Consider the following 22,739-nt stretch of genomic DNA (forward strand, 5'->3'; position numbering starts at 1 on the left):
GAAATATCTGTTCTTTAGGTAACTATTTTTTTTCCAGCAAACTGGTGTCAATAACTTAGCTAAGACACATCAACAAAATTTAAATGGAGGCATGAAATAGCAGAATTTTGACAGCACTGATATGTGATCCGTGGCAGAGACAAATCACAGTTTGAAATATTTGGCGTGTAGGTAACTATTCTTTTTCAGCAAACTGGTGTCAATAACTTGGCTAAGACACATCAACAAAATTTAAATGCAGGCCTGAAATAGCACAATTTTGACAGCACTGATATGTGATTTGTGGCACAGACCAGCTGCAGTTTGAAATATCTGGCCTGAAGGTAACAATTTTTTTTTCAGCAAACTGGTGTCAATAACTTGGCTAAGACACTGCAACAAAATTGAAATGGAGGCCTGAAGTGGCACAATTTTTAGCGCACTGATAAGTGATCTGTGGGATGGACAAACCCTTAGCGCTGTAATATGGAAAGGATCTGGCTGTATTCTGCAGTGCCCACAAGCAAATGGAGCACACAAACAGTGTTCTCTGGATTGCTTTTAAAGCAACTAATCAGGATTAAGATCCAAAAAAAAAAATTCCTGGTCCCTGATACCTGGGGCTATGTCTATAAATATCTGTAATAGGCAGCAGCAGCAGACAGAACTGGAATGGACCCTCTTGCGATATGCACTGCAGTCTGCCACATACACTGCCTGCCTAGCACTGATATATCTGCAGCTGTATTAGTCCTCAGAATGACAATTAGCTGAGATGGATATCTGTATAATATATGGTATACCCACACTAAGTATGAAGCAAACAAATTTCTCCCTAGCTCAGGAGCAACTCTCCCTACACTGCCTGATTCCGTAGTAGACTGTGACGAGCACGGCAGCGCCAGGTCTGATATAGACCTGATGACGCTGTGTGGCCAGCCAATCACTGTAATGCCACAACCAACATGGCTGCGGGATTGCAGTGTGTGACAGAAAATCCCTGCATAATCATTGGTTCTTTAAAGAGCGCCAAACATGCAGGGCGGGGACCCAAGCTTCATCCGAGCAAAGCCGGAAATATTCGGCCAGCTCCGAGCATCACGAGCACTGCGATGCTCGCACGAGCACCGAGTAGTGGTGAATAGTGTTGAGCATTCCGATACTGCAAATATCGGGTATCGGCCGATATTCGCTGTATCGGAATTCCGATACCGAGTTCCGATATTTTTGTGATATCGGAAATCGGAATCGGAAGTTCCTATAAGTTCCCAGTCATCTTCGGCGTGTGCGGTGCATATGGTTCCCAGGGTCTGGAGGAGAGGAGACTCTCCTTCAGGCCCTGGGATCCATATTCATGTAAAAAATAAAGAATAAAAATAAAAAATATGGATATACTCACCCCTCCGACGGACCCTGGACCTCAGCGGTGCAACAGGCAGCTTCCTTTCCTAGAATGCAGTGAGTGTAGGACCTGCGATGACGTCGCGGTCTTGTGACTGGTCGCGTGACCGGTCGCATGACCGTGACATCATCGCAGGTCCTACACTCACTGCATTCTTAGGAACGGAGGCTGCCGGTTGCACCGCTGAGAGCTAGGGGCCGTTGGAGGGGTGAGTGAGTATATCCATATTTTTTATTTTTATTCTTTATTTTTTACATGAATATGGATCCCAGGGCCTGAAGGAGAGTTTCCTCTCCTTCAGACCCTGGGAACCATCCAGGATCGCTTCCGATATTTGTGTCCCATTGACTTGCATTGGTATCGGGTATCGGTATCGGCGATATCCGATATTTTTTGGATATCGGCCGATCCAATCCGATACCGATACTTTTGAATATTAGAAGGTATCACTCAACACTAGTGGCGAGCATGCGTGCTCATCACTAATAAAGACCTTAATTTAAAAACTGCATTTTGTGTTTACCTCTGTTATGTTTGTCTAATATTTAAATTTGTTTGGTGCTCTGAAACATTTAAGTGTGACAAACATGCAAAAGAATACTAAATCAGGAAGGGTGCAAACACTTTTTCCCACAACTGTAGCTAAAACAACCAATTTTTTCTTCAAGCTTACAAAGCCCTTTTCTTCAAGCTTAACAACTATCATAAATAGAAGATTTGAATGGCACTATAAAGCAGTTAAAATAAACAGAAAGTACATGATTTGCTAGGATGAAATTATAATTCATGCATTTTTTAGCCAAACTCAGCATACATTACCTTGATGGTTATCCTGTCTGATGGTTCCCTAAAGCCTACAGAGTGTTACTACTGTTCAGATGTTATGCATTAATAAGGACTAACATGATTTAATAGTTTTATACAAGTTGGAATTATAAAAGCAATTTTTATCCATTTAACCATAGAGGTAAATAAAAACAATTTTATAAGAGGAGTAATAAGACACTAATCATCAGTTTTAGCATTTGGCTATGAGTAGACATGCCTACCATATCAGCTTAAAGTGAATGAAACTGGGGCATAGACTTGTGACTATCGTGCATTTTATTATGTCTTGACAAGAGATGAGCGGATGTTTTGAAATTTGGGTTTCTAGTGGTTTGCCAAATTTTCAAAACAAATTTTATTTGTGGTTAATCGCATACCTAAAAAGTCTCTAATTTCCTAAGTTTATAGCATTCTGAATTTCCCTTGGAATCTATTAAATCCGCTTTGACGTCTGTAACTGTAAGATGCGCAGGGCGGTAATCATGGGAGAGGGGCTGTTGTTCTCTCACATCCTGGCACCCCACAAGTAAATAATGTCCCATCTGTCGTGTGGTTTGTGTTAGGTAGATATCACTTACTTTTGGTCTTTAAGAAACCTCTGCTTGTTCCACTTTCCCGCATCCGGATACAACTACACATTCAACAACAGACTCTTTATCCATTTTCAACAGTTCAAACTTTACTCAGCAGTTCAGTCTTAGTCACAGATACAGCACAGTATGTTAGAGTGGTAACAGTTCCTTCAGCCTGCGCAATCTCTGTCCCTGATGTCATTCCTTGCCCCTGGGATGTTCCGCCTAGCTCCCAAGTTTCCTAGAATCCCAACTCGATTTCTGTCTATATACGAGTCACCACAACAATAATACGAAAACATTGTATAGCATTATTCACATTTAAGCAATTGTGTATCTGTTTTATCAGGAAGTCTTGAAGAGAATGCATGCCCCTGACATACACTTACATAATGCAAACACATCCTTTTCAATGTCAACGCGATCTCAACCTATAAAGCTAAGAGAAAACAGATGGCAAGTGGTAATAACCAGCAGCCTATTTAACTATACACAGTAGTTTCAAACTTTATAGGCTACTTACATTGTGTAAACAGTCCAAAAATTATCCCTTTTTGGGGGTAGATGCATGCTTTTCTGTTGTTTACACATTAGAGGACAAGGTTATCTCATGTTTGGAAAGCTATTTCACAAAAAATTAATTAGGAAGATAAAACTGGTGCATTGTCCTGAATGTGAAGAAGTTATTGTCTCTTAACTAGGACTGAAAAACTGTCCCTTTTTGGGGTCTGTAGTGGTTACGGCAGGAGTAGCACTGTAGGAAGTTAGGACAGGGCAGGCAATAAGATATGTGGCAGTTTAGGCCAGCAGTGGCAGCCATTTCAGCAGCAGCACTACAAAATAAATTATATGAAACAGATATAGTTACATAGTTACATAGGTTGAATAAAAACCTAGGTCCATCAAAGTCCAATCTTTCTCCACCAATTGTACATTTCGTCACTAATTTAGCTATAACCTGCAATGTTATGTGTATTAAAGGGACTCTGTCACCCCCCTCCAGCCGTTATAAACTAAAAGAGCCACCTTGTGCAGCAGTAATGCTGCATTCTGACAAGGTGGCTCTTTTAGTTATTGGTGCAGTCAAAGCAGAAATAAAGCGTTTAATAATTTCGCAAACATACCTGTCTTTAGCCCTGGAGGCAGGTCTTAACCCCCCTGCTGCACATGCCACACTGCCGTCACTGAAGGCTTCTTCGGCGCTGGGCGCCGCTGCCTCCGCGCTGTTTTCAAATCAAATCCGGCGCCTGCGCTGTTTTGTTCTGCCTGGGGCAGGCGCAGTGAGCGCTGCCCGTCTGACCTCAGATGCAGTCTCGCAGACTGCGCCTGTGCGGCCACGCTGCTTGTGAATCCCAGCCCCGCACTGTGCATAATGCATCACTCACTGCGAGGCTGGGATTCACAAGCTGGGTGGCCGCACAGGCGCAGTCTGCGAGAGTGCATATGAGGACAGACGGGCAGTGCTCACTGCGCCTGCCCCAGGCAGAACAAAACAGCGCAGGCGCCGGATTTGATTTGAAAACAGCGCGGAGGGGGCGGCGCCCGGCACCGAAAAAGCCTTGGGTGACGGAAGTGTGGCATGTGCAGCAGGGGGGTTAAGACCTGCCTCCAGGGCTAAAGACAGGTATTTTTGTGAAATTATAAAACGCTTTATTTCTGCTTTGACTGCACCAATAACTAAAAGAGCCACCTTGTCAGAATGCAGCATTACTGCTGCACAAGGTGGCTCTTTTAGTTTATAATGGCTGGAGGGGGTGAGAGAATCCCTTTAAGGAAATTGTCCAGCCCTTTTTTAAAAGCTATGAGGAGATAATATTGCACGCCCCACTTTTCAGTTTTTGAATTTCCACAAAAATTTTAAATAACCAATAAATTTCGTTCAACTTCACAATTGTGTTCCACTTGTTGTTGATTCTTCACCCAAAATTTACATTTGGTATCTTTATGTTTGAAGCATGATATGTGGGAAAAGGTTGAAACGTTCCAGGGGGCCGAATACTTTCACAAGGCATTGTAAACTAGCCAATAAAAGCTAAGCAAATAGCTGTGAGCTGATATTAATACCCTGGGAACATTTGGCTACTGGCTATATTAACATGTGCCCTCAGCTGTCAGCTTTCCCTCTGCTGGTTATTAAAAGTATACTGAGCCCACTCAATTTTTTTAATTTTTTTTTGAAAAATAAACAGATATTGCATTTCATGCAGATTTCTCATAGTTACTTTTTGTAACAGCATATGTAGGTTAATTATGTTAATGCTCCTACATAGGCTGGTATGTGTGTGTGTCTTTATTTAATATTAATGAGATTATCTGGCTGAAGAGGTTGAACAAGAAAATGACATCACAATTCTTGTTTTTTATAATATATCTTTACTTAGCTCTATGGATTTACAAAAATGCTTGAAAAAATGTGTGCAAAAACGCATAAAAATGCATAAAAAATGCGCGTATTCCCAGCTGTGTTTTTCTGCCAAGAAATGCAGAAACCTTGCAGAAATTTCTGCAAGAAAAAGTGTAATGTGCCCACATAGCCTTATAGTGTCTGCCATTACTACCTCCTAATAGTCCTCAGTACGGTCTTTGGAAGGAATAAGTCAGTGTTTTGTACTGACCACACATATACAGTATTTATACATGTAAATTTGATCCTCTCTGAGGCGTCTTTTTTCTAAGTCCAACAAGCCCAACTTTTCCAACCTCTCATCATATGAGAGGCCTTCAATCCCTTTTAATAGTCTAGTTGCCTGTCATTGAACTGGCTCTAACTCCTGAATATTCTTTTTAAAATGTGGAGCCCAAAACTGGATCCCATATTCTAGATGTGGCCTCACCAGTGATTTATAAAAGGGTAATGATATGTCAGGATTGTGGGATTTTATCTGTTTTATACATCCCAAAATCTTGTTTGCTTTTGCGGCTGCAGTTTGACATTGAATACTGCTGCTCAGCTTACTTGTAACGAGAATGCCCAGGTCCTTCTCTTGATCTGTAGTCCCGAGTATACTCCCACTTAATGTATATGCAGCAATAGGATTACTCCATCCTAGATGCATTACTTTACATTTGTCTACATTAAATCTCATTTGCCAAGTGTTTGCCCATTCAGTCATCTAATTCTGATCGTTTTGCAATATTGTAATGTCATTGTCTGACTTTAATATCCTACATAGCTTGGTGTCATCAGCAAAGACTGACACTTTACTCTCAATCCCATCCACAAGGTCATTAATAAAGAGGTTAAAACGAATCGGCGCTAGCACAGATCCCTGTGGTACCCCACTGCTGACTATATCCTATTTAGAGAATGTACCATTTATGACAACTCTTTGTTTCCTTTCATTTAGCCAATTCTTTACCCATCTGCATAACAAGTTGCATTCCCGTGCAGTCTGCGGGGATACTCGTGGGTGTATGCCATCTGGACACTGAGATTTACCTATCTTATCTAGCCAGTTTCACACCTCTTCTTGTATTAGAGTGGTGACCCTTAATATAGGGTTTTCTTTGTCTCTCGGCATTTCACCTTGCATTTCATTCTCCACCGTGAATACTGTGGAGAAGAAAGTGTTTAATATGTTAGCTTTTTCCTTGTCATCTACAACTATTCTTTCCTCACTATTTTTTAAAGGGCCTACACTTTAACTTTTGATTCTTTTACTATTGATAGAGTTGAAGAACAGTTTGGGATTAATTTTACTCTTCTTAGCAATGTGCTTCTCTGTTTCCTTTTTGGCAGCTTTATTTAGTTTTTAGATAAAGCATTTTTCTCCCTATAGTTTTTTAGAGCTTCAATGGTACCATCCTGCTTTAGTAGCTCAAATGCTTTCTTTTTACTGTTAAATGCCCTTTTCTTCTTTGTTTAACCACATTGGGTTTTTCCTATTTCTTGTCCACACTGCAGGCCGCATAGGCGTAATAGGAGCAATGCCTGCCTAGGCTGCAGTCCATTGGTTCAGGGGACATATGACACTGGATGGCTACATGTCCAGAATTGTGACATCACCAACAGATGACGTCCTTAATAACAGCCTTATGGGACCCTTAAGCGGGATTGGGATGTCCCCCCATTTGTGGGTCTAGCCACCCTCCTTGGTGATCCAGCCCCCCTTTGGGTACCCCAGTAAGAGGACGTGGCAATGTCCGCTTTCCCAAGGGATTTCTCAGCAACCTGGTATCTCTCCCCCAGGCTCTCCCCCAAGCATGCGAAGATTTAAGTCTTTAATTTGGCGTATTCTTTGGCATCAGGTAGTGCCAAGTCATAATACTCCTTTTGAGGTTCTCCGGACAAATATAGTGCCAGCAGCTCTGCTCACGGCTCTGGCAGAAGTTTCTCCTGTTCAGTCACCCTCTCGAAAACAGTCAGAAAAGCTTCCACCTCATCCATCGAGGTCATTTTTTGCATCAAGCAAAATAGAAAAAATTGGATTCTGGCTAAACAGGACTGGAGTTTCCTTTTCTTTTTCAAAAGAAAATATAGTGCATACAAAAGAAAAATTTACATGGTCGACATGAAAAATAAAAAGAAAAGGAAAATCTAGTCCTGTTGAGCCAGACTCCAATTTTCTCTATTTTCCTTGATGTGAGGCCAGGGCGAGGCCGGTGTCTGAGCCCCCCGGTGGATGAGCATAGAGCTACTAGGTGAGCTGGAATCAAGTTTTTATCATTGTCTGCATGGCTTGTCTTATCACTTTCCGGACATATGAGTCATCACCTGGAGTTCAGGAGGAGACCACCTGCCTCCACGAACCGCCTCTTCAAGGAGTTCCCTTTGCTCGGCTAGTGCTTCCTGTTGCTGCTTCTGGTATTGGAGCTATTGAGCCAACAGTTTATTTGTCTCCAGTTGTGCCATTTGCTGCTGTTGACTGGCCAGCTGTTTCTGTTGTTAAACCTTGACCAGATGTTTCACAAGCTCCTCCATGCTGCTGGATGTCTTGTGCTGGATGGCGGAATTTTTACTCAGGACATGCGGTTGTCAATGGACTCTATGCATGTCTCTGGAATGCTGCCCGCATTTAAAACACCACGTGTGAGGCGTTGACTCACTCAGCAGCTTGCAGAGGTAAACACAGGAACGCTTTTTGTGGTAAATCACATTTTGGTTCATTATGTAAGAGCATAAACCATAGCAGGGTTCAGGAAAGTAAACATGGCCTTTCTGGCATAACAGCAAAACAAAAGATAAAGTAAAGCAAAGTCCTTATATCTGAGTGGTTTACCTGCTCAGACCACCATGTGTCTTCAGTTCCTCCTGGAGCCACGTCTGGAGTCTCTCCTCTCCAAACCATAACAAAGAGAAAGAAAAAAACTGTGGCTGTATGTTTAACATCCCAGCCATACCCCTGAGATGGAGATATGGTGAATAGGCGTCCCGCCCATCTCTGACCTAGTCACATACAGTGCCTGTGACCCTGTCACAATTCCCTTCTGTATATTAGAATCAGAGCTGGTATAAACAGGGAAATATGCAACTATTAAAAGTAGCTTACAACTGAATTAGGAAACTTAGTTGATTATGATGGCACAGCAGAGCTTTCATGCAGAGATAAAGTACAGATATTTTCAGAATACGGTGTGGGGAGTAAATAATGTGGACGGTGCAGAAACGGAGGGACACTGGATAAGGCTGGTTTCACACTTGCGTTTTGATCTGCAGCGTTTTTAAAAAAAACACATGTGGTGAAAAAACGCATGTAAACGCATGCAAACGCTGCGTTTTTTAGATGCATGCATTTTTGCACCAAAAAAATGCGGCAAAACGTGGCGTTTTCCCGCGTTTACATGCATTTTTCCCGCGTTTGCGTTTTTGAAACGCATGCTGAGAAGTGTGTGACAGCTGCCAATCATCAAAATCAACTAGAAAACACACTATTAATAGAATTAGCTAGGGTTAGGGTTAGGGTTAGGATCCCTAGGGTTAGGGTTAGGGGTAGCTTTTTATTAGAATGTCCTGGTCACCAGGTCACTGATAAGCCACCCCCCACCATCAAGGTGATAAAGGGATCCAAACCCTAACCCTAACCCTACCCCTAACCCTAACCCTAACCATAGGGATCCAAACCCTAACCCTACCCCTAACCCTAACCCTACCCCTAACCCTACCCCTACCCCTAACCCTACCCCTAACCCTAACCCTAACCCTACCCCTAACCCTAACCCTACCCCTAACCCTAACCCTACCCCTAACACTAACCATAACCCTAGGGATCCTAAACCTAACCCTAACTGTAACCCTAACCCTAACCCTAACCCTAGGGATCCTAACCCTAACCCTAACCCTAAGGGTTAGGATCCTAACCCTAACCCTAAGGGTTAGGGTTAGGATCCCTAGGGTTACTAGGGATCCTAACCTTAGAGTTAGGGTTAGGGTTAAGGTTAGGTTTAGGGTTAGGATCCCTATTAACCATAGGGTTAGGGTTAGGGTTTTCTTGTTTTTTCTTGTGTTTAGGGTTAGGGTTAGGGTTAGGGTTAGGGTTTTCTTGTTTTTTCTTGTGTTTAGGGTTAGGGTTAGGGTTAGGGTTTTCTTGTTTTTTCTTGTGTTTTCTTGTGTTTTTCGGTAAAAACGCATGCGTTTTTAACGCAAGCAAACGCATGTGCTTAAAAACGCATGCGTTTACATAGACAGCAATGCATTTTTTTGCCGCAAATAAACGCATGCGTTTTTTTGCGGCAAAAAAACGCCGCTAGAAATTACTACATGTTGCATTTCTGCAAATGAACGCACGCGTCAAAAAAAGCATGCGTTGCCGAAAACGCGTCAAAACGCACGCTAAAAAACGCATGCGTTTTTTAATGTTAAGTATAGGAAAAAAAACGCATGCGTTTTTTAGCGCTAAAACGCTGCAGATCAAAACGCAAGTGTGAAACCAGCCTAAACTGGATACAAAAAGGAGATCCCCAGCTTGGCGTGCGAAAGCTCATAGCGAACAGAAGGAAAATCCTGAGCTCACTTCCTGTGGTTCATCTCTATTTCTCTTCTACTAGAGATGAATCTCACCTAACAATGGAGATGGGACAACTTACAGATGATAGAGACACCTAAAGACAAAGCAAGTTAGGGTATTATTACTGGCAAAAGTCAATATTATCTATAAATAAACTGCCTTACTATTTTTTTATTTAGTACACTAGGAATCAAGTTTATTAAAACAACAGTAACCATTTAAGCAGTTTCCATAAACTTACTGTGAAAAGCCCAACTCAGTGATTAACAGCAGAAATTACTATCCTTCTTTCTGCCATAAACAGAAAAAAGAAGCAGGTGCCCTAAAATAAAAAAATCAACAAGTGAAAATATGTAAGGCATTAATGTTTTAATAAAAAAAAAAAAAAAGATTATTTATTTTTAATGAAGTAAATATGAAACAAGCAGCTACTGAAATTTGACATGAGAACCTAGTGTACAACTAGCTCACTTTACTGCAGTAAACATGGGCTGGATCTGCTCACATGTGTGTGATGTCAACTCTCTCCTCCCCTTTTGGGTGTTTGTAAAAAGATAAGGGAAGATGAAGTTTAGCATCACAGTAAGAAGCCATTTTCTTGGTGACTGCCAGTGATACTGACAATGAGGGTTAAAAATTACCTTTTAATAAAGCTGTTTAAAATATAGACCACACGAAACCCAAAGTGCAACGTGCAAGGACAAACATACAAATAAAGTGTATGGTATACACAATAGTGTCCAATCTCCAGATGCTTTTTACCTATTCAATATTCAAGCATTAATCACATCTAGAAGCTAAATATCAGGTTCTACTATATTGGAACTAGGCACCTTATTATGCCCAATAAATCAATCTACTACTCTCATGCATACGGTGGTTTCAACATTTACCTTATTTATTCTGGGCTGTGTACTCTACCATACATAGTGCTATACAGGTCCTTCTCAAATAATTAGCATATAGTGTTAAATTTCATTATTTACCATAATGTAATGATTACAATTAAACTTTCATATATTATAGATTCATTATCCACCAACTGAAATTTGTCAGGTCTTTTATTGTTTTAATACTGATGATTTTGGCCTACAACTCCTGATAACCCCAAAAACCTGTCTCAATAAATTAGCATATCAAGAAAAGGTTCTCTAAATGACCTATTACCCTAATCTTCTGAATCAACTAATTAACTCTAAACACATGCAAAAGATACCTGAGGCTTTTAAAAACTCCCTGCCTGGTTCATTACTCAAAACCCCCATCATGGGTAAGACTAGCGACCTGACAGATGTCAAGAAGGCCATCATTGACACCCTCAAGCAAGAGGGTAAGACCCAGAAAGAAATTTCTCAACAAATAGGCTGTTCCCAGAGTGCTGTATCAAGGCACCTCAATGGTAAGTCTGTTGGAAGGAAACAATGTGGCAGAAAACGCTGTACAACGAGAAGAGGTGACCGGACCCTGAGGAAGATTGTGGAGAAGGACCGATTCCAGACCTTGGGGAACCTGAGGAAGCAGTGGACTGAGTCTGGTGTGGAAAGGCGTGTGCAGGAAATGGGCTACAGGTGCCGCATTCCCCAGGTAAAGCCACTTTTGAACCATAAACAGCGGCAGAAGCGCCTGACCTGGGCTACAGAGAAGCAGCACTGGACTGTTGCTAAGTGGTCCCAAGTAGGGTTGAGCGACTTTCATTTTTTTAAGATCGAGTCTGGTTTTGTGAAACCCGATTTAGTCCAGAGTCGAGTCGAGTGAAGTCGGCCGATTATCGCTAAAAGTCGGGGATCGACCGAAACACGAAACCCAATGCAAGTCAATGGGGAAGCATAGCCGGCAGTGAGTGGAGGCCAGGAAAACACCTACAGTGCACATTTTACTGCCAAAAACATCCATTCTTGTTTTCTGAAGCTTGTCAATCTTAATTAACTTTATAATAATAGTTGGGCACTGGAAATTGGGGGTCATTTGGCAAAAGTTGTGGGGGTAGGGCTGGTTCAAGGTTTTAGTGGGCCCAGGAAACATGGACTACGTCATGGCGGTGGAGCAGGGAGAGGTAAGTATTTCAACGTTGCAAGTGCTGTGATCCTGAGCAAGCAGGGGGGGCCCACTCGTTCGCATTGGCACTGGCACAGGGCCCCTCAAAGTACGGAGGTGTGTTTGCATGGCGGGGGCGCCTCCCACCAGCAGCGACACTTTTGCGTACTCTGAGTGGCCCTGTGCCAGTGACGTCGCCAACGAGTATGCCCCCCCACCTGATGAAGGAACCTGCACTTTCATCTGCACCTTCCTCTTTGTCCCTGTGTAAGGTGGTATAATATGCGGGAAGGGGAACCTTACTTTCAGCAGGGTCAGATTCTGGCTGTGTAGAGTACAAGGGGAATGTAGTGGTCTAGGTCAATGTACCAGCAGACTCATCTAGCAGTGGCTGGGCAATGGGCAGGATGATGAGGAAACAGATATAGGGCCAAAGAATAAAGTAGGCTAAATGCAGATCAAAATTGGTAACAGGACTAAACAGGCGGCATTGCTTTGTTCAGTGGAGTAGCAAACCCAAGAGCAGCAGACACTGTTTCAAGGGCCTAACCACACTAGTAGGCCAAATGCAGTTTAATATCTGATAGTATAGGCCGAAAGCCAGAATGTGGAAGCTCAGCTTTGTTCAGTTGAGGGCAACACCAGGCAGGGGCAGACACCGTTAGTAGGCCGGAACCACCATTTTGTTTTTTAAAAAACACTTAATGAGAGCCAGAAGGTTGAAGCTCAGCTTTATTCAGTTGAGGGCAACACCAGGCAGGGGCAGACACCGTTAGTAGGCCGGAACCAGCAATGTGTTTAAAAACAGCAGTTAATCAGAGCCGGAAGGTAGAAGCTCAGCTTTATTCAGTTGAGGGCAACACCAGGGAGGGGCAGAAGCCGTTAGTAGGCCCTAACCACCATTTTGTTTTTTAAAAAACACTTAATGAGAGCCAGAAGGTTGAAGCTCAGCTTTATTCAGTTGAGGGCAACACCAGGCAGGGGCAGACACCGTTAGTAGGCCGGAACCAGCAATGTGTTTAAAAACAGCAGTTAATCAGAGCCGGAAGGTAGAAGCTCAGCTTTATTCAGTTGAGGGCAACACCAGGGAGGGACAGAAGCCGTTAGTAGGCCCTAACCACCATTTTGTTTTTTAAAAAACACTTAATGAGAGCCAGAAGGTTGAAGCTCAGCTTTATTCAGTTGAGGGCAACACCAGGGAGGGGCAGAAGCCGTTAGTAGGCCCTAACCACCATTTTGTTTTTTAAAAAACATTTAATGAGAGCCAGAAGGTTGAAGCTCAGCTTTATTCAGTTGAGGGCAACACCAGGCAGGGGCAGACACCGTTAGTAGGCCGGAACCAGCAATGTGTTTAAAAACAGCAGTTAATCAGAGCCGGAAGGTAGAAGCTCAGCTTTATTCAGTTGAGGGCAACACCAGGGAGGGGCAGAAGCCGTTAGTAGGCCCTAACCACCATTTTGTTTTTTAAAAAACACTTAATGAGAGCCAGAAGGTTGAAGCTCAGCTTTATTCAGTTGAGGGCAACACCAGGCAGGGGCAGACACCGTTAGTAGGCCGGAACCAGCAATGTGTTTAAAAACAGCAGTTAATCAGAGCCGGAAGGTAGAAGCTCAGCTTTATTCAGTTGAGGGCAACACCAGGGAGGGGCAGAAGCCGTTAGTAGGCCCTAACCACCATTTTGTTTTTTAAAAAACACTTAATGAGAGCCAGAAGGTTGAAGCTCAGCTTTATTCAGTTGAGGGCAACACCAGGCAGGGGCAGACACCGTTAGTAGGCCGGAACCAGCAATGTGTTTAAAAACAGCAGTTAATCAGAGCCGGAAGGTAGAAGCTCAGCTTTATTCAGTTGAGGGCAACACCAGGGAGGGACAGAAGCCGTTAGTAGGCCCTAACCACCATTTTGTTTTTTAAAAAACACTTAATGAGAGCCAGAAGGTTGAAGCTCAGCTTTATTCAGTTGAGGGCAACACCAGGCAGGGGCAGACACCGTTAGTAGGCCGGAACCAGCAATGTGTTTAAAAACAGCAGTTAATCAGAGCCGGAAGGTAGAAGCTCAGCTTTATTCAGTTGAGGGCAACACCAGGGAGGGGCAGAAGCCGTTAGTAGGCCCTAACCACCATTTTGTTTTTTAAAAAACACTTAATGAGAGCCAGAAGGTTGAAGCTCAGCTTTATTCAGTTGAGGGCAACACCAGGCAGGGGCAGACACCGTTAGTAGGCCGGAACCACCATTTTGTTTTTTAAAAAACACTTAATGAGAGCCAGAAGGTTGAAGCTCAGCTTTATTCAGTTGAGGGCAACACCAGGGAGGGGCAGAAGCCGTTAGTAGGCCCTAACCACCATTTTGTTTTTTAAAAAACACTTAATGAGAGCCAGAAGGTTGAAGCTCAGCTTTATTCAGTTGAGGGCAACACCAGGCAGGGGCAGACACCGTTAGTAGGCCGGAACCACCATTTTGTTTTTTAAAAAACACTTAATGAGAGCCAGAAGGTTGAAGCTCAGCTTTATTCAGTTGAGGGCAACACCAGGGAGGGGCAGAAGCCGTTAGTAGGCCCTAACCACCATTTTGTTTTTTAAAAAAACACTTAATGAGAGCCAGAAGGTTGAAGCTCAGCTTTATTCAGTTGAGGGCAACACCAGGCAGGGGCAGACACCGTTAGTAGGCCGGAACCACCATTTTGTTTTTTAAAAAACACTTAATGAGAGCCAGAAGGTTGAAGCTCAGCTTTATTCAGTTGAGGGCAACACCAGGGAGGGGCAGAAGCCGTTAGTAGGCCCTAACCACCATTTTGTTTTTTAAAAAACACTTAATGAGAGCCAGAAGGTTGAAGCTCAGCTTTATTCAGTTGAGGGCAACACCAGGCAGGGGCAGACACCGTTAGTAGGCCGGAACCAGCAATGTGTTTAAAAACAGCAGTTAATCAGAGCCGGAAGGTAGAAGCTCAGCTTTATTCAGTTGAGGGCAACACCAGGGAGGGGCAGAAGCCGTTAGTAGGCCCTAACCACCATTTTGTTTTTTAAAAAACACTTAATGAGAGCCAGAAGGTTGAAGCTCAGCTTTATTCAGTTGAGGGCAACACCAGGCAGGGGCAGACACCGTTAGTAGGCCGGAACCACCATTTTGTTTTTTAAAAAACACTTAATGAGAGCCAGAAGGTAGAAGCTCAGCTTTATTCAGTTGAGGACAACTTGAATTAGGGACTGCATACAGACTTAGCAGGCTGTCCCCTGTGTGGACCATGCATCCAATACATTAACCCATTGAGCCACAAAGGACACGTAACCTTCCGTGGCCATGCCTACAGGTCCATGTGTCTGTTGTCAGGTGTACCTTTGTCAGTGTAGGCCTATTGGAAGGAGGGACCGCAGACAGGCTTCAAAGGCCTAACACAATAAAATGGGCTGGCTGTAGGCACTTTAAAATTGGTTCCAGGGGTACACGGGCAGCAGTGGTCTGGTCAGTGGAGGCCTAGTGGAAGGAGGGACCGCAGACAGGCTTCGAAGGCCTAACACAATAAAATGGGCTGGCTGTAGGCACTTTAAAATTGGTTCCAGGGGTACACGGGCAGCAGTGGTCTGGTCAGTGGAGGCCTAGTGGAAGGAGGGACCGCAGACAGGCTATCAAAGGCCTAAAATAACAAACAATAGGCTCATGGCAGTTTTACAGCGGTTACATGGATACACGGGCAGGCAGCTGGTGATGAGTGGAGGAGTATTTAAAGTAGGGACCGCAGACAGGCTATCAAAGGCCTAAAATAACAAACAATAGGCTCATGGCAGTTTTACAGCGGTTACATGGATACACAGGCAGCTTGGTGGTGAGTGGAGGAGTATTTAAAGTAGGGACCGCAGACAGGCTATCAAAGGCCTAAAATAACAAACAATAGGCTCATGGCAGTTTTACAGCGGTTACATGGATACACGGGCAGGCAGCTGGTGATGAGTGGAGGAGTATTTAAAGTAGGGACCGCAGACAGGCTATCAAAGGCCTAAAATAACAAACAATAGGCTCATGGCAGTTTTACAGCGGTTACATGGATACACAGGCAGCTGGTGATGAGTGAAGGAGTATTTAAAGTAGGGACCGCAGACAGGCTATCAAAGGCCTAAAATAACAAACAATAGGCTCATGGCAGTTTTACAGCGGTTACATGGATACACAGGCAGCTTGGTGGTGAGTGGAGGAGTATTTAAAGTAGGGACCGCAGACAGGCTATCAAAGGCCTAAAATAACAAACAATAGGCTCATGGAAGTTTTACAGCGGTTACATGGATACACGGGCAGGCAGCTGGTGATGAGTGGAGGAGTATTTAAAGTAGGGACCGCAGACAGGCTATCAAAGGCCTAAAATAACAAACAATAGGCTCATGGCAGTTTTACAGCGGTTACATGGATACACAGGCAGCTGGTGATGAGTGAAGGAGTATTTAAAGTAGGGACCGCAGACAGGCTATCAAAGGCCTAAAATAACAAACAATAGGCTCATGGCAGTTTTACAGCGGTTACATGGATACACAGGCAGCTTGGTGGTGAGTGGAGGAGTATTTAAAGTAGGGACCGCAGACAGGCTATCAAAGGCCTAAAATAACAAACAATAGGCTCATGGCAGTTTTACAGCGGTTACATGGATACACAGGCAGCTGGTGATGAGTGAAGGAGTATTTAAAGTAGGGACCGCAGACAGGCTATCAAAGGCCTAAAATAACAAACAATAGGCTCATGGCAGTTTTACAGCGGTTACATGGATACACAGGCAGCTGGTGATGAGTGGAGGAGTATTTAAAGTAGGGACCGCAGACAGGCTATCAAAGGCCTAAAATAACAAACAATAGGCTCATGGCAGTTTTACAGCGGTTACATGGATACACAGGCAGCTTGGTGGTGAGTGGAGGAGTATTTAAAGTAGGGACCGCAGACAGGCTATCAAAGGCCTAAAATAACAAACAATAGGCTCATGGCAGTTTTACAGCGGTTACATGGATACACGGGCAGGCAGCTGGTGATGAGTGGAGGAGTATTTAAAGTAGGGACCGCAGACAGGCTATCAAAGGCCTAAAATAACAAACAATAGGCTCATGGCAGTTTTACAGCGGTTACATGGATACACAGGCAGCTTGGTGGTGAGTGGAGGAGTATTTAAAGTAGGGACCGCAGACAGGCTATCAAAGGCCTAAAATAACAAACAATAGGCTCATGGCAGTTTTACAGCGGTTACATGGATACACGGGCAGGCAGCTGGTGATGAGTGGAGGAGTATTTAAAGTAGGGACCGCAGACAGGCTATCAAAGGCCTAAAATAACAAACAATAGGCTCATGGCAGTTTTACAGCGGTTACATGGATACACAGGCAGCTTGGTGGTGAGTGGAGGAGTATTTAAAGTAGGGACCGCAGACAGGCTATCAAAGGCCTAAAATAACAAACAATAGGCTCATGGCAGTTTTACAGCGGTTACATGGATACACGGGCAGGCAGCTGGTGATGAGTGGAGGAGTATTTAAAGTAGGGACCGCAGACAGGCTATCAAAGGCCTAAAATAACAAACAATAGGCTCATGGCAGTTTTACAGCGGTTACATGGATACACAGGCAGCTGGTGATGAGTGGAGGAGTATTTAAAGTAGGGACCGCAGACAGGCTATCAAAGGCCTAAAATAACAAACAATAGGCTCATGGCAGTTTTACAGCGGTTACATGGATACACAGGCAGCTTGGTGGTGAGTGGAGGAGTATTTAAAGTAGGGACCGCAGACAGGCTATCAAAGGCCTAAAATAACAAACAATAGGCTCATGGCAGTTTTACAGCGGTTACATGGATACACGGGCAGGCAGCTGGTGATGAGTGGAGGAGTATTTAAAGTAGGGACCGCAGACAGGCTATCAAAGGCCTAAAATAACAAACAATAGGCTCATGGCAGTTTTACAGCGGATACATGGATACACAGGCAGCTGGTGATGAGTGGAGGAGTATTTAAAGTAGGGACCGCAGACAGGCTATCAAAGGCCTAAAATAACAAACAATAGGCTCATGGCAGTTTTACAGCGGCTACATCGATACACAGGCAGCTTGGTGGTGAGTGGAGGAGTATTTAAAGTAGGGACCGCAGACAGGCTATCAAAGGCCTAAAATAACAAACAATAGGCTCATGGCAGTTTTACAGCGGTCACATGGATACACGGGCAGGCAGCTGGTGATGAGTGGAGGAGTTTTTAAAGTAGGGACCGCAGACAGGCTATCAAAGGCCTAAAATAACAAACAATAGGCTCATGGCAGCTTTACAGCGGTTACATGGATACGCAGGCAGCTTGGTGGTGAGTGGAGGAGTAGTGCAAGGAGTGTCTGTCCCAGTACTCCCAAAATATAAATAGATGTTAATGTCTCGCAAAACAACCAAAACAAAAAAAAAGGTGGCATACTTAGGTACAGGGGTGGGCTCATCTACTGAGTTTCTGACATAGTAATTTGGCAGTAACTATTTAATGGTGCCAATATAGGACACAGACACAGACTACTTTAAGTTGCATCATAGATGTCTACAAATTTGTATTGTCAGTGCCAGACATTGAATGATGTCAGCGAATAGACTAAAGATTGGTGGAGCTGTGCGATATAATTTTGCACGTGGTAGAGCACATTTTGAGCTGGGGTAGTGGGGAACTCTCTTGAGGCCGGCGGGACCGCCCCAGGGCCCCTCATGTTACAACGGTGTGTCTGACGTTGGGTGCGCACCGCCACCGCCAGAGACACTACATTGTACTATGAGGGACCCAGTAGCAATGCCGTCAACCAAAAGCGAGCACACCCACCTCTTCAGACAAACAGCAGTCTCACGGGTGCTTGCGCCAAGTCGCGATACCACGGCCCCGTGTGGGGAGTTTTGCCATTTAGGGAGGTGTAAACATGTCGTATGCTGTACAATCAGCTGCAGCAAATTAGACATTAGAAAAGTAATTCACAGGCAAGAGCTTTTCATAGGAAAGCTAGGTGTCGGCCGGGCAAGGTGGGGCAAAAGATTTCGAAATCCAGTTGTGGTTCATTTTAATGAATGTTAGATCGTCAACATTTTGGGTAGCCAGACGAGTCCTTTTTTCGGTTAATATTGAACCTGCAGCACTGAATACTCTTTCTGATAGGACACTTGCTGCTGGGCAAGCAAGCTCCTGCAATGCATATTCTGCCAATTCTGGCCAGGTGTCTAATTTGGAGGCCCAGTAATCAAATGGGAATGACGGTTGAGGGAGAACATCGATAAGGGATGAAAAATAGTTAGTAACCATACTGGACAAATGTTGTCTCCTGTCACTTTCAATTGATGCAGCAGTACCTGTCCTGTCTGCGGTCATAGCAAAATCACTCCACAACCTGGTCAGAAAACCCCTCTGTCCAACGCCACTTCTGATGTGTGCACCCCTAACACTCCTAGTCTGCTGCCCCCTGGAGCTCGTGTGAGAACGATCACGTGCGCTGTGTGCTGGGAATGCCTGAAGCAAACGGTCAACAAGAGTTGATTGTTTGGTTGCTAATATTAGTTCCAAGTTCTCATGTGGCATAATATTTTGCAATTTGCCTTTATAGCGTGGATCAAGGAGGCAGGCCAACCAGTAATCGTCATCGTTCATCATTTTCGTAATGCGTGTGTCCCTTTTTAGGATACGTAAGGCATAATCCGCCATGTGGGCCAAAGTTCCAGTTGTCAAATCTCCGGTTGTGATTGGTTGAGGGGCAGTTGCAGGCAAATCTACGTCACTTGTGTCCCTCAAAAAACCAGAACCCGGCCGTGACACGCAACCAATTTCCTGTGCCCCCGGGAAAGGTTCGGCATTAAAAATATACTCATCCCCATCATCCTCCTCGTCCTCCACCTCCTCTTCGCCCGCTACCTCGTCCTGTACACTGCCCTGACCAGACAATGGCTGACTGTCATCAAGGCTTTCCTCTTCCTCTGGTGCAGACGCCTGCTCCTTTATGTGCGTCAAACTTTGCATCAGCAGACGCATTAGGGGGATGCTCATGCTTATTACGGCGTTGTCTGCACTAACCAGCCGTGTGCATTCCTCAAAACACTGAAGGACTTGACACATGTCTTGTATCTTAGACCACTGCACACCTGACAACTCCATGTCTGCCATCCTACTGCCTGCCCGTGTATCCTCCCACAAATAAATAACAGCACGCCTCTGTTCGCACAGTCTCTGAAGCATGTGCAGTGTTGAGTTCCACCTTGTTGCAATGTCTATGATTAGGCGATGCTGGGGAAGGTTCAAAGACCGCTGATAGGTCTGCATACGGCTGGCGTGTACAGGCGAACGTCGGATATGTGAGCAAAGTGCACGCACTTTGAGGAGCAGGTCGGAGAACCCAGGATAAGTTTTCAATAAGCACTGCACCACCAGGTTTAAGGTGTGAGCCAGGCAAGGAATGTGTTTCAGTTGGGAAAGGGAGATGGCAGCCATGAAATTCCTTCCGTTATCACTCACTACCTTGCCTGCCTCAAGATCTACTGTGCCCAGCCACGACTGCGTTTCTTGTTGCAAGAACTCGGATAGAACTTCCGCGGTGTGTCTGTTGTCGCCCAAACACTTCATAGCCAATACAGCCTGCTGACGCTTGGCAGTAGCTGGCCCATAATGGGACAACTGGTGTGCAACAGTGTCATCTGCCGATGGAGTGGTTGGCAGACTGCGTTCTGTGGAAGAGCTGTAGCTTCTGCAGGAGGACGAGGAGGAGGAGGAGGAGGGGGTGCGAACGCCTACAGCCAACTGTTTCCTAGACCGTGGGCTAGGCACAACTGTCCCTAAATTGATGTCGCCTGTGGACCCTGCATCCACCACATTCACCCAGTGTGCCGTGATGGACACATAACGTCCCTGGCCATGCCTACTGGTCCATGCATCTGTAGTCAGGTGCACCTTTGTACTCACAGATTGCCTGAGTGCATGGACGATGCGCTGTTTAACATGCTGGTGCAGGGCTGGGATGGCTTTTCTGGAAAAAAAGTGTCGACTGGGTAGCTCGTATCGTGGTTCAGCGTACTCCATCAGGGCTTTGAAAGCTTCGCTTTCAACTAACCGGTAGGGCATCATCTCTAACGAGATTAGTCTAGCTATGTGGGCGTTAAAACCCTGTGTACGCGGATGCGAGGATAAGTACTTCCTTTTTCTAACCAGAGTCTCATGTAGGGTGAGCTGGACTGGAGAGCTGGAGATCGTGGAACTTTCGGGTGTGCCGGTGTACATGGCAGACTGAGAGACGGTTGGAGACGGTATTGTTTCCGCCGGTGCCCTAGATGCAATATTTCCTCCTACAAAACTGGTGGTTCCCTGACCCTGACTGCTTTTGGCTGGCAAAGAAACCTGCACAGATACTGCCGGTGGTGCGGAAAATGGTGGCCTTACAGTGACGGAAGGGATGTTGCGTTGCTGACTAGCTTCATTGGCCGAGGGTGCTACAACCTTAAGGGACGTTTGGTAGTTAGTCCAGGCTTGAAAATGCATGGTGGTTAAGTGTCTATGCATGCAACTAGTATTTAGACTTTTCAGATTCTGACCTCTGCTTAAGCTAGTTGAACATTTTTGACAGATGACTTTGCACTGATCAGTTGGATGTTGTTTAAAAAAATGCCAGACTGCACTCTTCCTAGACTCGGATCCCTTTTCAGGGATTGCAGACTGAGCTTTAACCGGATGGCCATGCTGTCCTCCAACAGGTTTTGGCTTTGACACGCGTTTTGGGCCAGATACAGGCCCGGCAGATGGAACCTGTTGCGATGTTGATGCCTGCTGCGGCCCCTCCTCCACCTCCGCTTCTGAACTACTGCCGCCTGCACCCTGTTCCCCCAATGGCTGCCAATCGGGGTCAATAACTGGGTCATCTATTACCTCCTCTTCGAGCTCGTGTGCAACTTCGTCTGTGTCACTGTGTCGGTCGGTGGTATAGCGTTCGTGGCGGGGCAACATAGTCTCATCAGGGTCTGATTGTGGATCTGTACCCTGAGAGGGCAATGTGGTGGTCTGAGTCAAAGGAGCAGCATAGTACTCTGGCTGTGGCTGTGCATCAGTGCACTCCATGTCAGAATCTACTTGTAATGGGCATGGCCTGTTAAATGTTTCACTTTCTAAGCCAGGGACGGTATGTGTAAAGAGCTCCATGGAGTGACCCGTTGTGTCGCCTGCTGCATCCTTCTCTCTTGTTGTAGTTTTTGCTGAGGAGGACAAGGAAGCGACTTGTCCCTGACCGTGAACATCCACAAGCGACGCGCTGCTTTTACATTTACCAGTTTCGGAAGAGGAGGCAAAAGAGCTAGAGGCTGAGTCTGCAATGTAAGCCAAAACTTGCTGTTGCTGCTCCGCCTTTAAAAGCGGTTTTCCTACTCCCAGAAAAGAGAGCGTTCGAGGCCTTGTGTAGCCTGACGACGAAACTGGCTCCACAGCTCCAGACTTAGGTGGAATATTTTTATCCCCACGACCACCTGATGCTCCACTACCACTACCATCATTACCAGCTGACAATGAACGCCCACGACGACCTCTTGCACCAGACTTCCTCATTGTTTTAAAATCTTAACCAAAGTAACTTTATTTGTTGCTGTCAAACAACTTACACGGTGAGCTATAACTTCAGTATGATTTCAATATCCCTTAACAGGTTGGTGAGACCACAAGGAAAATCAGGCACAATGTTACACACTCTGTTTTCTGTGGCACAAAATCACAGAGATGACACACACGCAGGACTGTCACTCAAGCACTAATGTCAATATTAATCTCCCACCTAATTTATTTATTTTTTTTTCTCAGGGGGACTTTAGAAACCAAATAATATTAAAAAAAAAACAAAAAAAAAAACAACAAAAAAAAGGCTTTCTATGGCCCACAATTAGAGAGAGAGAGGTGGCACACCCAGGAGTCAAGACTGGCGCACAAGCTGAAAGGGCAATATTACTCTCCCACTGTTTTTTTAAGTTTTTTTTTTATTATTTTCAG

The sequence above is a fragment of the Ranitomeya variabilis genome, chromosome 1, assembly GCF_051348905.1.
Source record: "Ranitomeya variabilis isolate aRanVar5 chromosome 1, aRanVar5.hap1, whole genome shotgun sequence".
In the NCBI taxonomy this organism is placed as follows: domain Eukaryota; kingdom Metazoa; phylum Chordata; class Amphibia; order Anura; family Dendrobatidae; genus Ranitomeya; species Ranitomeya variabilis.